At 42.8% G+C, this 15790-nt stretch overlaps 1 protein-coding gene and 1 non-coding gene across 5 annotated transcripts in view; one reads left to right on the forward strand and one right to left on the reverse strand.

The window, feature by feature from the left end:
- The window catches only part of SINHCAF (SIN3-HDAC complex associated factor), a 35220-nt gene extending 21785 nt beyond the window's left edge, over window positions 1-13435 (reverse strand). Inside the window, exon 1 of one of the 4 annotated variants that reach the window (XM_015074952.3) lies at window positions 13248-13435. The gene's annotated coding sequence lies outside the window, so the exon portion shown is untranslated. Of the gene's footprint in view, window positions 1-10923; window positions 11127-11497; window positions 11644-12908; window positions 13144-13247 lie in introns of those variants that run through there. The other 3 variants (XM_015074953.3, XM_053226111.1, XM_015074951.3) reach the window with 3 other exon arrangements.
- Window positions 3648-3752, forward strand: LOC113593107 (U6 spliceosomal RNA). Its single transcript, XR_003413167.1, has one exon. It is a non-coding gene; the product is annotated as a U6 spliceosomal RNA (small nuclear RNA).
- Window positions 13436-15790: the final 2355 nt, after the last annotated feature.

Here is a 15790-nt window from a genome sequence, read left to right on the forward strand (position 1 = left end):
TAAATCCTAGGTCCACACTCTTCCAAGCAGTGTTAAATGCAGTAAGGTGCAAGGCACTTGCCCTGATGCAACACACAAGTAGCATATGAACCTTTTAATGGATGATTACTTAATAAACTTATTAAACCTTTTCTGAGCTTATTCCTGCACTCAAGAGGCACCTGGGAATCTGCAGCAAATACACAGGGGTTTCATTTTGGGCTTTGTTTACAGCAACCCAGTTAAGCAGTGGTTGGTGTTTAACCATTTTGAGCTTTGCGGAGCCCAGAGACTAATGAAAGCATTTTCACAGAATCTATAGACCTACATGTGTTAAAAACTAACAAACAAGAAAAACCCCTACCTAATCTCCAGAGGAAAATTAAGGGCACAAAATGACTCTGAAAGCAAGTGATTTTTAGTATGTTTTTAATGTTTATTTTTGAGAGAGAGAGCATGAGCAGGGAGGGGCAGAGAGAGGAAGACAGAATCCCGAGCAGAATCCGTGCTGTCAGCAGAGCCTGATGTGGGGCTCAAACTCACGTACTGTGAGAACATGACCTGAACCAAAGACAAGAGTCAGACACATAACCAACTCAGGCACCCAGGCACCCCCTAACTTACTTTTTATATAGAGAAGGAGGTAGGTAAGCAAGCAAGACACAATTTGATTTTAAACTTGGGATTTCGTTATTTCAACAAACCTGGTGGTTCTTCAGAATACTTTCCTAGTTCCACAGAGGTACAATATTAAATGATTCCTCCAGAACAATTTATTTGTTCAAATGACACTGTAAACTGTTAAAGTATTTGTGACTTTAAAAAAAAATTTTTTTTTAATGTTTATTTATGTTTGAGGCAGAGACAGAACATGAACAGGGGAGGGCCAGAGAAGAGAGGGAGACACAGAATCTGAAACAGGCTCCAGGCTCTGAGCTGTCAGCACAGAGCCCCATGCGGGGCTCGAACTCAGGGACCACAAGATCATGACCTGAGCCAAAGTCAGACGCCTAATGGACTGAGCCACCCAGGTGCCCCTATTTGTGATTTTTTTATCTATTCTCATAGGCGTCACATTAATTCAGCAGTTTAAAAAAAATTTTTTTAATGTTTGTTTATTTCTGAGAGAGACTGAGCAGAGCACAAGTGGGGGAGGGGCAGAGAGGGAGGGTTACAAAGAATCCGAAGCAGGCTCCAGGCTCTGAGCTGTCAGCACAGAGCCCAACGCCAGGCTCCAACCCACGAACTGCGAGATCATGCCCTGAGCCGAAGTTAGACTCTTAACCAAATGAGCCACCCAGGCGCCCCTAATTCAGCAGTTTTAATAGAAGGAAGTTATTACCATCTGCTCCCTAATTGATGAATAATTATAGAAGAGAGTGGACACATACAATCTCACTCTTAAGCATGTGGGGAAAACAGAAGAAAATTAAGTTTTGAGATAGAGCCAAAAATGAGTAAAGACTTAAAATGATTATTAAAAACTGCCATTTGTCTTCTAAAATTAGATAATGGTGATGGATGCAAAACTCTGTAAGTATACTAAAAACCACTGAATTGCATACTTTAAAAGTGAATTTTACAGTGTGTGAATTATATCTCAGTAAGCTTGTTTTTAAAAATGAAAATAGGGATGCCTAGATGGCTCAGTCAGTTAAGCATCTGACTTCAACTCAGGTCATGATTTCAAGGTTTTTGAGTTTAAGCCCTACACTGGGCTCTGTGCTGACAGCTCAGAGCATGGATCCTGCTTTGGATTCTGTGTCTCCCTCTCGCTATGCCTCTCCCCCACTCACTCTAGGACTCTCTCTCTCAAAAATAAATAAACATTAAAAAAAAAAGTCTCTAGCGGGTGAGGATGGAGGTTGTGGAGAAATGGGAACCCTCTTGCACTGCCAGTGGGAATGCAAACTGGGGCAGTTGCTCTGGAAAACAGTATGAAGGTTCCTCAAAAAGTTAAAAATAGAACTACCCTATGACCCAGCAATAGCACTACTAGGAATTTACCCAAGGAATACAGGAGTGCTGATACACAACAGCATATGTACCCCAAAGTTTGTAGCAGCACTTTCAACAACAGCCAAATTATGGAAAGATCCTAAATGTCCATCAACTGATGAATGGATGATAAAGATGTGGTTTATATATACAAAGGAATTTTACTTGGCAATGAGAAAGAATGAAATCATGCTATTTGCAGCAATGCGGATGGAACTGGAAGGTATTATGCTGAGTGAATTAAGTCAATAAGAGAAGGACAGATATCATAAGTTTTCACTCATGTGTGTCTTGAGAAACTTAACAGAAATCCATGGGGGAAGGGAAGGGGAAAGAAAGTTATAAACAGAGAGGGAGGGAGGCAAACCACAAGAGACTCTTAAATACAGAGAAGAAACTGAGGGTGGATAGGGGGGTGGGGGAGAGGGAAAATGGGTGATGGCACTGAGGAGGGCACTTGTTAGGATGAGCACTGGGTGTTGTATGGAAGCCAATTTGACAATGAATTATATTAAAAATAATGATAAAAATAAAAAATCTTTAAAAAAAGACCTAATCTCTCTAAATTAATTAATTAATAAGAAAAGATGAAAAGAAAGAAAAGAAAATAGACTAGGGCACCTGGGTAGCTCAGTTGGGTGTCTGACTCGTGGGTTTCAGCTCAGGTCATGATCTCATGGGTTCATGGGTTTGAGCCCCAAATCAGGCTCTGTGCTGACAGTTCAGAGCCTGCTTCGGATTCTACCCTGTGTCTCTGTCTCTCTCAAAATAAATGAATAAACTTTAAAAACAGAAATGAAAACAGACTGGGTTACGAATTCTCCTGTCTTTATATATCTTTGCAACCTCAACATCTAGAATAATGCCAGTCACTTAGTAGGTACTCAATAAACGTGCTGATTCAACTTTTTTAAAAAGCTGTTTTTTAAAAAAAGTTGTTTATACAACATTTCATGTTTTACAAGGCACTTTCATTAACATTATTTCTTTGGCTGCTATCAGCAAACAACCACAAATTTTAAAAAACAGTCAGGGGCACCTGGGTGGCTCAATCAGGTAAGCATCTGACTCCTGATTTCAACTCAGATCATGATCTCATGGTTTGTGGGTTCAAGATCCACATCATGGGGCTGTGCACTGACAGGGCAGAGCCTGCTTGGGATTCTCTGCCCCCTCTCCTGCTTGCATGCACACTCTCAATATTAAAAAAAAAACTGTAACAAACACGAATCAACCAGCTAAATTACTGTTCTGTCCAAATTAATTCAATCTCCCAAAGTTAACAAGATTAAATTGTTAAGTCAGCAAAAACTAGAAGAGAAATAACTGTAATTATATGGGCAAATATTGTAACATAGACAACAAAAAGTGAATTTTTGAAAATGCAATAATTAATTCTAAAATATGATTAATTGGTTGGGTTTTTTTTTCACTTTAAAGCTGTACATTTCATATAAATCTAATGATCAAATTAACGAAAGGATGGGGAATGCAACCTTAGTGTTAAAACAAGGAAAGTGTGGGGGCAAACTGTTTAAAAAAAAAAAAGGAGCAAATCTATTCTTTATTTTTTTATAAAGTAATCTGTAGGCCCTACATGGGGGGCTTGAACTCATGCTCTTGCCAATTGACTGAGCCAGCCAGCAGCCCCATCGAAAGGACCAATTCTAGTGTGATTCGGCAGCACATATACTAAAACTGGAACAATACAGAGAAGATTAGCACGGGCCCTGCACAAGGATGACACGCAAATTTGTGAAGCGTCGCATATTTTTTGGAAACCAATTTGACAATATATATTTTAAAAAAATGATAAAGGAGAAAAAAAAGGACCAATTCTAAAGAGATTATGAAGCCAAAGAGCAGGGATGATATATTTTACACTTAATTCAACACACATAGGTTTACTAAGTGCAATGTAATATAAATGGAAACAAAACGAATCTTCACAGCAATAGCTAATATTGAAGGTATAATATTTAATTCTAAGTTTATTTATTTTTTTTAAACATGTTTTCTTTTTTTTTTAATTTTTTTTTTAACGTTTATTTATTTTTGAGACAGAGAGAGACAGAGCATGAACGGGGGAGGGTCAGAGAGAGAGGGAGACACAGAATCTGAAACAAGCTCCAGGCTCTGAGCGGTCAGCACAGAGCCTGACGTGGGGCTTGAACTCACAGACGGCGAGATCATGACCTGAGCCGAAGTCGGACGCTTAACCGACTGAGCCACCCAGGTGCCCCTTTAATTCTAAGTTTAAAGATGATCTTTTAACAACACTAAATTCACTTTAAGCCTGACTTTAATCAGGAAACAGTATCAAGAGGGGGACCTGAGTGGCTCAGTCAGAAGAGCGTGCAACTCTTGATCATAGGGTCAGGAGTTCGAGCCCCATGTTGGGTGTAGAGATTACGTAAATAAATAAAACTTTTTTTAACAAGGAAACAGTATGAAGAGTAGTAAAATGCAAATTTTAAAGTTTTTAAGTACCCTTTTAAATATGGAATTGGAGACAGGGAGGTGAAGAACTTAATTCTGCAGAGTATTGTCTTATCTTTTAAATCTTACAAGGGTGATAATTTAACATCAAGGAAAACAGATTTATTTTGTTATGATAAATACAACATCCAATAGGCTCACCTTTTTTGGTACACTTTGAAGGACACCAATAGTTCCTCCTAAATATAACTTCCCAATTCCACTTTCTAGATTCCTTTCAGGATGTAAAGTTTTTCTTACTTTCAAAAATACCTTTCAAAACTCAAAACGCAAGGGGCGCCTGGGTGGCTCAGTCGGTTAAGCGTCCGACTTCGGTTCAGGTCATGATCTCACGGTCGGTGGGTTCGAGCCCCGCGTCGGGCTCTGTGCTGACAGCTCAGAGCCTGGAGTCTGCTTTGGATTCTGTGTCTCCCTCTCTCTGTGCCCCTCCCCCACTTGTGCTCTGTCTCTGTCTCTGCCTCTCTCAAAAATAAACATTTAAAAAAAGTTAAAAAAAGAAAAAAGAATGCAATAGATATGTAACATGTGCAGCATGGGAACTATCCAAGATATCTTGTCTGTAATAGTAAGCAAGTTGAGTAACAACTATACAGTACAATCCCATAATGGGTTTTTTAAATGGGACTTTAAGTACATAAACTGACTTTCTAAAATATATTTTTAAAAACGAATAACTAGTGGTTGCCTCTGAGGGAAGCAAGAATGAAGATTACTTTCACTTTACTACTCCCTTCTAGCACCATGCCCCAAAACCTTAGTTATCATCGCACACCTTGACTTAACCAAAGTGGTAGTAGCTGAAACAGCTCAGAGAGCTTAAACAAACTTCCTCAAAGACATACAGATGGAGAGATACCCAGTGGGAAACATAGTCCACAGCAGAGAGTACAGAATAGACATAGAGTAGAATGGGAAGGAAGCTGCAAAGAGACAAGCAAAAGATTTGTAAAGTGGGAAGGAAGCAGCAGTGAACAAAGACAAAAGGAACCAAGCAACCAAAGACAACTTTGAAGTGAAGGAGATGGCATTTCTTTAGAGCTGAACTTTAAATGACAGGATGATGGGAAAGGAAGAGATATAAACACGAAAAAACACCCATGATCAAAAGTTATGAGCAACCCTTAGTTGCTGTAATTTTTAATGCCACCCGCGACACCATTTTTAGTCAGTGGTATGCTATCTTTAATCACCTGTAAGTACAGGATCCAGTAAACACTAACAGTGTAACTGGAGCAACACTTCACATAAAGAGTCAACCAGGACTAAGTGTGTTTTGTGTTCTGCTGCTAGGCCACTTGGTTGCAATGTGCCCTAACAATAAGACCTGTGTCATCAGCGCTTAAGGAAAGTCATGGAGCTATTGAACACGATTATTTCCTCTTACCTGTTTCCAGACACTAGTCCACATCCCAGCATCAGAAGTTCTGAATTTACTTTACTCACTTTTAAGGGACAAATTTTAACTTGCCTAGAGGAAAACTGAGAAAGGATGGTAGACCCCACCTGTTTGCCAATGGCTTCTCCAAAAATGCACCTAGTCTCTGAGAAATTATACGGTAAAGTATTTATTATGGCTGTCTACGAAACCCACACTTAGCAGAAGAATGTAGAACTCATCCTACAGGAAAGAGGTCAAACTCAGAAATAAAGTCTTCAACTGAAATAGCATAGGTTAAAAATAAAAAAAAAAATCACAAATCCAGGTCTCTGGAGTTTCAGACAGTGTAAAAAAATACTAGGTCCTCCCATTTTGATAGTGTGAAAAAACACTGGGTATGCCGATTCTAGATTAAGAGTGATTCCGGTGGATGAAAAAACTGTAAAGGTTGGGGAGATAGTATTAATCTTCTCTTAGATGATTAAGCAAATAATCAGTTAAGAAATGTAACTACTGTTGAGTCTGGTGAAAAAAGCACTATAATGAGTCAAGTTGGGAGTCTAATTCTGCATTTGTCTTTACAACTGACTAGGAAGTCACTTCTAATTTTATTTGCCCCTCTGCAATATTAGGGTGAAATCTCACTTCCACTTTCCAGGGATGCTGTGAATCAAGAATATGAAAACACCAGTGTCTATATACCACTTATTCCCTTGAACTTAAAAGACTTACACACAGAAATATAAACTCAAGGCACCAGGGTGGCTCAGTCAGTTAGGTGTCCAATTATTGATTTCGGCTCAGGTCATGATTTCACAGTTCGTGGAATCAATCCCCGCATCAGGCTCTTCACTGACAGCACGGGGCCTGCTTGGGATTCTCCCTTCCTGTCTCTCTACCTCTCCCACACTCACACTCTCTCTCTCTCTCTCTCTCTCTCTCTCTCTCTCTCAAAATAAATAAATAAACATTTTTTAAAAATATATAAACACTATCCCAGGATATGTCCAACAAATTAAACTAAGGGTAGAATCCTGATTTCTGAAGGCTTTAAGTTCCGGTTTATGCGAAGAGAAACCTGGGTCTTTTCTAGGAGATTTTAACATCATGAAATTGGACTATATTCGTTCTGTGAAGCTGTTCTCCTTTCTGAACTTGAGAAAAATATTAAGAAAGGGAGTGTAGCCATACATATCTGGTCTGACCCAAACCGCAGAAAATTTCCTTAAGCTGTCTGACCCTTCCATTTCCTCACCTATAAAATAAGGATAAATCCCAACTCTTCTGAGTACGATCTGTAAAGCACCAACACAAGGACTGGCAAGTCCCAACCTTTAAACACTCTAAATTAATTACATAATCTTCTCTCCCAAACATGTTCCTCCAGTGTTCACCTAACCTTGGTCATCACATATACAGTCACACAAAAAATCTGGAAGTCAACTGGGCTCTCCCTTCTCATCTTCTGCATGACCCTCAACATGTCCACTATGAAATCCTTAAAAATTCTGTTTCTTCCTTCACTTCTCGGGTGCATGTCCCTTCTGTCCCTGCTGCCTATTTGTCCTTCATCGTGGTGCTGGAGCCTCATAACCGACTTCCTCAGAACCTTCAAACAGGGGATCCCTTCCTAAAGCTCAAACAATCATCTCTTCCAAAGTATCAACATGGGCTTCAGGATAATATCTAAACTTCTTGGCAAGAAATGCAAAGCTTTTCAGGATCTGGCCCTGCCTACCAGCTGCTCCGAACTTGGAATCCTGATATTCCAGGATTGTCAAAAGAACTTTATTAACTAGCCACATCTCTACTCAGGTTGTTTTACCTGAGATGGTTTCTCCCTCATCCCCTTAACTCAGGAATTAACAATTTTTAACAAAATCTGTCTATATGTGTATTGTAACACCTAACACAAGATTTTCACATACTTGTTTGCTCTATTATCTCCTCTACTCAATGGTAAACTGTTGCAAGGCAGGAACTAAGTCTTATATTACAACCAGGTGCTGACTGTACATGGTATACAGACACTGGCAGAATTTGTTAATACCTGAAGACTGGGATAGGCAAAACAGATCTGAATAGTATATTTAATGCACAGAATGGGAAACAGTGTCCACAATAAAGAGGTGTATTTAAAAACTAGTGTTTTTAATTTAATGGAGTCATTTTTCTTTAACATTTAGTCTAGAGACTTTTGTATAAAAAAAATTGTGAGGTTCAAAGCTTTACAGGAAATGTAAACCAAGTGAATTACTTTAATTAGAGAAGATTAATAATAAATAACTCAATGCTTTCATAACAACTGGTAGAAAAATACTTATTGCTTATTTGAAGAAAGTATGTGGTGGGGAGGAAAAGATCAGGGGCAAAATAAATCTCAAAACGAGAGCTGTTTAAACTCACCATACATTAACATGAACCAAATTAAAATAACATTAAAACAAATCAAACTTATAATAGGTGGAAACAATACAAAGCTAGAAACGCATCATTTTAGATTAACTGCAACTTTCGTACTTCTGGTGCAAAAAGAAAACCTCCCTTGAAAACAAACTGCCTTCTCTTGGACTAGATGCATTCCCAGATCATTTCCATAATACAGAAAATCTTAGTTGCAGACTCAACTAAAACAGAAACTGAAGAGCTAAAAGACAATGAAATATTTTCAATTTATAACCTCCCAGAGTCAAAATTAAGTATGGGAAATCCAGGTCTCTTGTGGACAAGAGAAATCAGGAAAACAGAAAACGGCATCCTCTCCATTTCCACAAGTTTTTGATGTAAAATGGTTGAATCAGAATAATGTCTTCCCAGAACCAGTTTCTGAAGGTGGGGAAGAGGGCCAAAGATACTCATTCTTTCCACTCAACATTTACTGAATATTTCCCCCAGCAATGTCACTGGCCCCAGGCCTCAGTTTTGTCTCCTGTAAAATGTCTATTCCCAAGTTGTGAGAACAGCCAGTATTTACCAAGCATATTACCTGCTTAATTATTTACAACCTTATGAAGTAGGTATTGCTATTTTGCAGATGACCACAAAGTGACTTATTTAACATGAGCACAGCCTTGCAACCTAGGCATTTTAACTCAAGACTTCCAAACTAACTAGTACTTCAACGAAGGTGTTCCCTTCTTTCTCAGCCAATTATATTCCCAGCACCAGTAAGGAAGAAAAAAAGTTGTATTTTTGAAGCAACCTACTATGTGTTGGCATGGTAAATTAACTAACTTGTCCTAATAAAGCTTATGAAGTTGGTTTAGATTTCAAATTAAGCTTAAGCTTTCACCGGTGAAAAACTGATTTTACATGGAAAATCATTATCAAATTGCTTTTTCACATAAATCTGCTAGAGTCTGAGCCCCATGAGCCAGCTTTTTCTAGGGCCTCGTTACAACTCGGGGGAAAAAAAACGAGCCATCCAGGTTCCAGATCTACAGTTAAGAAAACTATGCAACAGCAGTCTTGAGGCCTGCTGCCCACCAGGGTTCTAAAATATACTACCTATTGAACTTTTCATCACCAAACTCCCGCAAAAAGTAATGCAAGAAGGAAAACAGTAGACCTTGTCTATTGGTCTTTCCCACTCTCAACTCATTCACCTTGATAAACCAAATCTCCGTTGCACATATCATGTGATATTTAAAACAAAAATTAAGCTCTATTGTATTTGAAATTTCCCAGGATATTGAAATTCTAGCTGTAAACCCAGGTATAAAATACTGATTAAGAAAAACAAATGAACGAATCTTAGTGTGCTTACAAAACATCTCTTATGCATCTTAAATAATCACAGAGAAATAAATGCCCAAAGGGAAAGCCATACAAAGTTTTTCACTTTCTTGACATGTTCTTTCTATCCACTGCAGATATGTACTGTTACTACAGTATTAAAAGTTGCCTTGAAGTATTTGTACTTTGGTCACCAAAACATGGGAGAAACATGTCTGTTTAGTAACAAAACAATGAGAAGCACAATCTGTACAGATTTTTGGTCTGGGTGTGGCATCTAAAGATACTATTTTCTGGTAACGACCACTTTTAGATTCTAACCCTTAAACATGATCCAAATGCAGGAGAAATCTGGAAAGCAGCAGCAGATACAGTGCTGCTTATCGGATGTCTAGACTGCAGGCAAACCCCAAATACCAAAGAAGCATCCATGTGTCAAACCAGCATAATTTTTGAGCTATGCCTGGGGCCACATACCAAAAAAAAAAAAAAAAAAAAAAAAAAAAAGATTGGCTTGAAAAGAAAATCTAAGAGGGGTAACCAGAAGGTCAACCCCAGTTTATAGGAACTAGGAAGAAGCTAGCAGGGACATCCAGCCTTTTACCCTGTCACCGCCCCCCCCCCCCGCAGCTTCCTTCCCAACCCCCATATAAAATCTCCAAGGCCCAATTCTCCACGTGCTAGCTTCTTCAAGGTCATCCTAAGATAAAGCAGTGAACAATCACCAAACATTGAGCCGGCATACCTTTAGGGCAAAGGGGCGATTTTCCCCTTCCCCAAATCATTATATAAATATTTTAAATGCCATCAGGCTTTTCTCCAACTCCTACGGAAACAAACTCCCAGACTTTAATTTAATTTAGATTGAGCAACTAAAAAAACGTGTTCGGTTTTGCGACATACATTATTAAAAGGCTTTTCAAGTCTGGCAAACTCCAGTACAAAAACAGGTGCTTTCAGTGTACTTCTAATGACAAGGTCAAACTCATATTTTTAATTACTAAAATTAAAAAGAAAAAAGTTTTTTTCTTTTTAATCTTCCTTAGGACAACCCGAGGTGTGGGGGCAGGGGGAGTATTGCTGGGGTAAAACTGTCTCGCACAGGATCCGTGTTGTTCTAGTCACTAATTCCTAGTCTTCCCAGTTGTCTGTAGTTACCTAAGGTTAGACGGAGAAAATAAAAACAAAGAAATCTACTAGGTCTCGTTACCAGAACAAACTCTGCACCGCCCTCCCACCCCAATAAACCAACCCCACCCGCTACCAAAACAAACCTCGCCCCTCCCGGATCCCCCTCCCACACGTAAACACACAAAGAAAACAGCGGCACGCACAATTCAGCCACAGTCCTCACTTCCCTTTGTAGGACAACGGGGAGCCCCGAAACTTCCCCACGGTGGTTTTTTCGTGTGTCGTCGGGGCTGGGTCCCCTGAAAGCGCGAGCCACGGCTCGGCTACGAGGGTTTGGGGGGTGCTCGCCGCATGCGCCGGCTTCCACGAAAGCAGCAAAATGCCTCTCCCCAGTCCTCCTGCGGCCCTCGCCGCTCCCCCCCCCCAACGCGCTTCCCCCTCGGGCAAGCGATGACGGCCGAGAGAGGCACCACGGCAGCAAATAGAAACGCTCCCCGGTGGGTTTGTTGGTAAATAGAACAACTTGGGTCGGAAAGAAAGTTCCTGCGGAGAGCCGCTCGCCTGGGCGAGGGCGGCAGGAGGTGACCCGCGTCCCTCGCCGCCTCCTCCCTCACCTGCGCCGGAACAACGGGCCCCCGCGCACGCCCGCCCGCCCGGCGCCTCCCGCAGGCCGCGCCTCCCGCACGCCGCGCTGCCGGGGCTTGTTCCTCCTCATGGCTTTGCCCTGACGTAATTCAAACATGGCAACAGTTCGACTTCAAAGGCGAATCCACAGACCTCCCAGACACAAACTCCGGACCACGGGTAACGGGCCAAGAAGTCGGGGCCACGCTCTCCCGGCCCCTCGGCTGTCGCGGCCCTCGACGCCCGTGCTGAAGCGCGGGGGCCCCGAGGCAGCCGCCTCCCCGCCCGCCCGGAGCGCGGAGCACGCCGCCTCTCCGCGCACCAGCATGGCACCTCATGCGAGCACGGCCGCCAAAGTTTCCCTGCGAGGGGCTGAGGGACAAAAGCCCCTCTCGAAACTCGCCCGAAGTTAGGGGGGCCCGGCCCACACGGCCCTCCGCCCGGCGGCCGCCCCGAGCGCCGGCGGGGCCCGCACGGGCACATGCAGCTCTTTGTTTTCTGTCCAGCCGGGCGCTGCCTACGTGCAGCATCAGGGATGTCGGATTGTTTCTCAGAGGCGAGACACTTGACGATCACCCCGGGGAGAGGTCCAGACCCCGCGCCCCGAGAGTCCGGAGCCTCTCCCCCCGTCCTCCCCTCAGCAGCAGGCCCATTTAATCAAAGTTTTGCAGTGTCCTTGATGAGAAACGCCGATTGCCCGCCCCGCATCAGCGGAGAGTTGGCGACTTTCACTCTGCTTTTTAAACTGGCAAGACGCCATCATCAGCAAATCACATTGTCCTGCCGGCCGGCCCCGACAGCGCCCGCATCTCGCTGCCGGCCCGGATCTGGACACTCACACAGACCTCCGGCGAAAACCAGGGTCGCAGCCCCAAGCACGTGGTCTGTCATGTAGAGCACAAAAAGCAGTGCCCTCCGGAGTTCTCTCACTCCTTCGGCGCAGACAACGCCGTTGCCTCCATCCCCAAGTCAACTTGGCTATGACTGGCCATCTTAAGCCGCACACAGTCGCCTCAGAAAGCCCTCACCGTGGCGCCCACATCTACGCTACAGGTGACTAAATTGCGAGCAAAACTTGAGGCTCCACAGACACACTGGCCCCCCGCGCTGCCTGGGCGCGGTCCGGGGGGTGGGGGGGGGGGAGGCGTTTGGGAGCCGGGCTGCTTCAGAGCGGCCGCGTGTTGCTCTCATTGTCGCATCCGCATCCCTCCGGAGTTCGGCAAACAACGCCACGCCGCGTGCACTCCGGCCACCCCCGGCGCTGACCCAAAAGGCCGATTTAAACCCTCTCACGCCCGCCAGCTCGCAAGTAGACGGCAACTTAAGTTTCCGAGCCTACGGCGCTCATTGTCCACCCTTCTCAAACAGGCGCAGGGGGGCTGCAACGAAACTAAACCACGAGGTTCAACCACGGCGCCCGACCACTCCCGAGGCGCGCGCCCACGCGGATGCACCGGCCCGGGGCCCCTTCGCGATTGCCAGCAAGTCGTTTTCCTCTTGGGCCTTCCAGCCACCCGCCTCCTTTTCGCCAGAGAACACTACGGCTAAGAAAAGTCATTGTCACCTTCAACGTGGATCCCTCAACTCCGGCGACTCCTCAGTCGTTTGCAGCCTCCACTCACTTCCCCCACCCCAAGACTTTCGGTTTGCCTCCACTACCCTACCCAATTAGAAAAGGCAAACTAAACATGTATACAAAAGAACCCGGGGTCTGAAGATCACGAGAACATTGCTCCCAGCAATGCCATCTCCAAGACAAAACTTCCTGTGCGTGCGTATGTGTGCTTGTGTGTGTGGAAGGACTGGGGGGTGGGGGGGAGGTGAAAAGAGAAAAAAAAAAACACTCTGAAATCAAAGCCTCGTGAGACAGTTTTGCACCAGAGTACTGGTTAGAGTCACTCACCTTCCAAAATCAGCCGTTCCACGCACAATAACGTTCCCGAGGTCTGGAGTGCACGCCAAGCCAGCCCCCCCCCCCTTCTAATCGCTCCCTCCTCCTCAACTGCCTTGTCTAGAAAGATTGTCTCCTGCAGTTCTGCAGTTGCTACCGCTGGCCGGGAAGGTGTAGATTCCGCTTTCCCTCTGCGCACGCGCGTCTCCTGGTGCAAAATTCTCCTGAATCGAACTTATTTGCATACGGGCGCGCGCGCGTTGAGGGCTGGGAGGGGAGAAGGCCCGGCGGCCGCGCGCGCTCCCGGGGCCTCTATTGTCCTTTTAAGGGGAGAAGCGCCGCGGCGCGGGAAACGAGGCGGCCAGAGGGAAACGGGGGCGGGGACTGCTTACTACGGCTGACGTCACGTAAACAAACGCCCCCTGGCTGGAGGCTGCGGCGAAGGGGGAGTGGCGGGGTGGGAAAGGCGGAAAGGTTAGCAGTCTAGGGAGAACGTTCGGCTGCTTGACTTGCTTTCCACCCTGAAGTTCTTGGGGCGCACCATTTCGCATCGAAAAATAGTTTTGGAAGCTGTTTTTGCAAAATTCTCACACCTATGCCCAGTTTTTGGCTTGAGGCGACATGGGAGGTGGTCTTGCAAGCACCCAGATGGAATTTATGCCTCCTACATTTCCTAAATTTTGTTTGAAGTTGGGTTTTTGAAGCTTTTTTTTTTTAATCCTTTGGGACCAGAGGAGGCTCATTTTTCGTGCAGTTTTAATGAGTCGTTTAATAAAGTCCCATTTTGACATTTTATCCATTCACAAACTCCCGCCTGCCCTCCTCAAGCAGTAACCCAACCCATAAAGATCCAATTTCCCACCCCCCCCCCAACTTTGGCCTTAAGATTTCAACCCAGTCCGAGTTGAATGGTTGTTAATTTCCGTGGGAACAGTGTAGCTTTCCTAAAAGACTAGTCAGTGGAAAGCCAGTAATCTAGGAACATGCACACCTCCTCCAGCTGCTTGTAAAGGGTGTTCCATTCAACCAGAAATAATACCACTAACTGGTGGTCTTGGGAAGGGAAAAAGTAGCCAAGGAAGTGCAGATTTTCCCTGGTGGAATATATAATAAACCAACAATCTAAACGCTTCCTGTCCCAGGAGGAAAGAAAAAAAAAAAAAACCTGAAGTAACTCTTCTCATATAAAGTGGAAAATGAAAAAAGAATGATTTTGATACATCTTTATTTGGAGAATACAACTAACACCAATAGGCTGAGACCCTGATTTAATATGATAGAGGGAGGGTGGGGAGAGAGGAAGGATGTTTTTCCCAGAAACTTGATATTGTTCCCAAGCTACAAAAGTGTGGACATCAACCATAAAACTTAATCATCTGCTGACAAGTTTCACTGCTTTCACTGTAATGTCAACAATATGGATTTAAATAGATACTTCTGAACCACTAATTTAATTCAACAACCAATTCATAATACATGCAGGACAAACCCACTTCTAGAGTCTGCAACTAATGTTTCTTCTTTTTCTTTGGGTCCTGTAACACAATATTTCTGTATCTGTATATGAAAACCATATATTAAATACCTGCAAAAGAGAAAAAAACAACACCCTCACTAAAATGTGAGCTCCCTCAGGGCAAGAATTTTATACTACATTCATTTTTGTACTCCAGTGCCTAAAACAGAGCACAGCAGATAACGGACTCTGAATAATTGCTTGTAAAGTAATAAACACATGGACATTTCCAAATTTATTATAGATTTATCTCAAATCAAAACAGCTTTACTTTAGTGTAGAATTTTTGTATTTAACCTAAAATGAGTTTGGAAGTTATAGTGCTCACCTCAATTAACATGATGTCTATGACGCCTGTTCCTATCATAATAAATAAAATGGAGTAGGCTTACTAGCTGTTGCTAGGCTTTCATTGGTAACAAGTTGGACCCGCAACATAAACACCTACCTTCGTTTTGAAGAAAATTTTAGGAAGTTGTCCTGGGTTGTCTCACGTACTTATTTGGTTTATGACAGATCTTCTGAAAATAATTTCAAATTAGCACATGCTCTTTGCAAGTATGAAAATTGCAAGTGTGATAATATTTTTCAAACTTCAATTATTGCTTATAGGATATATCCATATATTTTATATAGACAGATAATATAAAATTGTATCATGAATGCCTTTTCTCTTGAAAGTTTATGTAAAGAATATATACTGTAATTCAGGGATGGAATAGATTTAAATGTGTAAGCAATACAGGAATTACAGTATTTAGGATATAATGTTCAGGTAAAAAAGTACCTGTAAGCATCAGAGCTACTAAGTCAATATTGTACAGCAAGACTTCCTCAAAGTAGAGGTCTCAAAGTAGAGGTCAAGAAGTAATCTGGTAGTTTTTGTAGGAAAGGTAGCAAAAAAGTCCTTAAAGAAAAAGTTGAGTTTCTTAGAATCTTAAAAAAAAAAAAAAGGAAAAGAACATGTTATTTTTTAACAACCAGGTGCATTCCAAAGGTTCTTTTGTTCATTTTGTTACTTGAACATGTTGTTATGGCT

The sequence above is a fragment of the Acinonyx jubatus genome, chromosome B4 (genome assembly GCF_027475565.1).
Source record: "Acinonyx jubatus isolate Ajub_Pintada_27869175 chromosome B4, VMU_Ajub_asm_v1.0, whole genome shotgun sequence".
In the NCBI taxonomy this organism is placed as follows: domain Eukaryota; kingdom Metazoa; phylum Chordata; class Mammalia; order Carnivora; family Felidae; genus Acinonyx; species Acinonyx jubatus.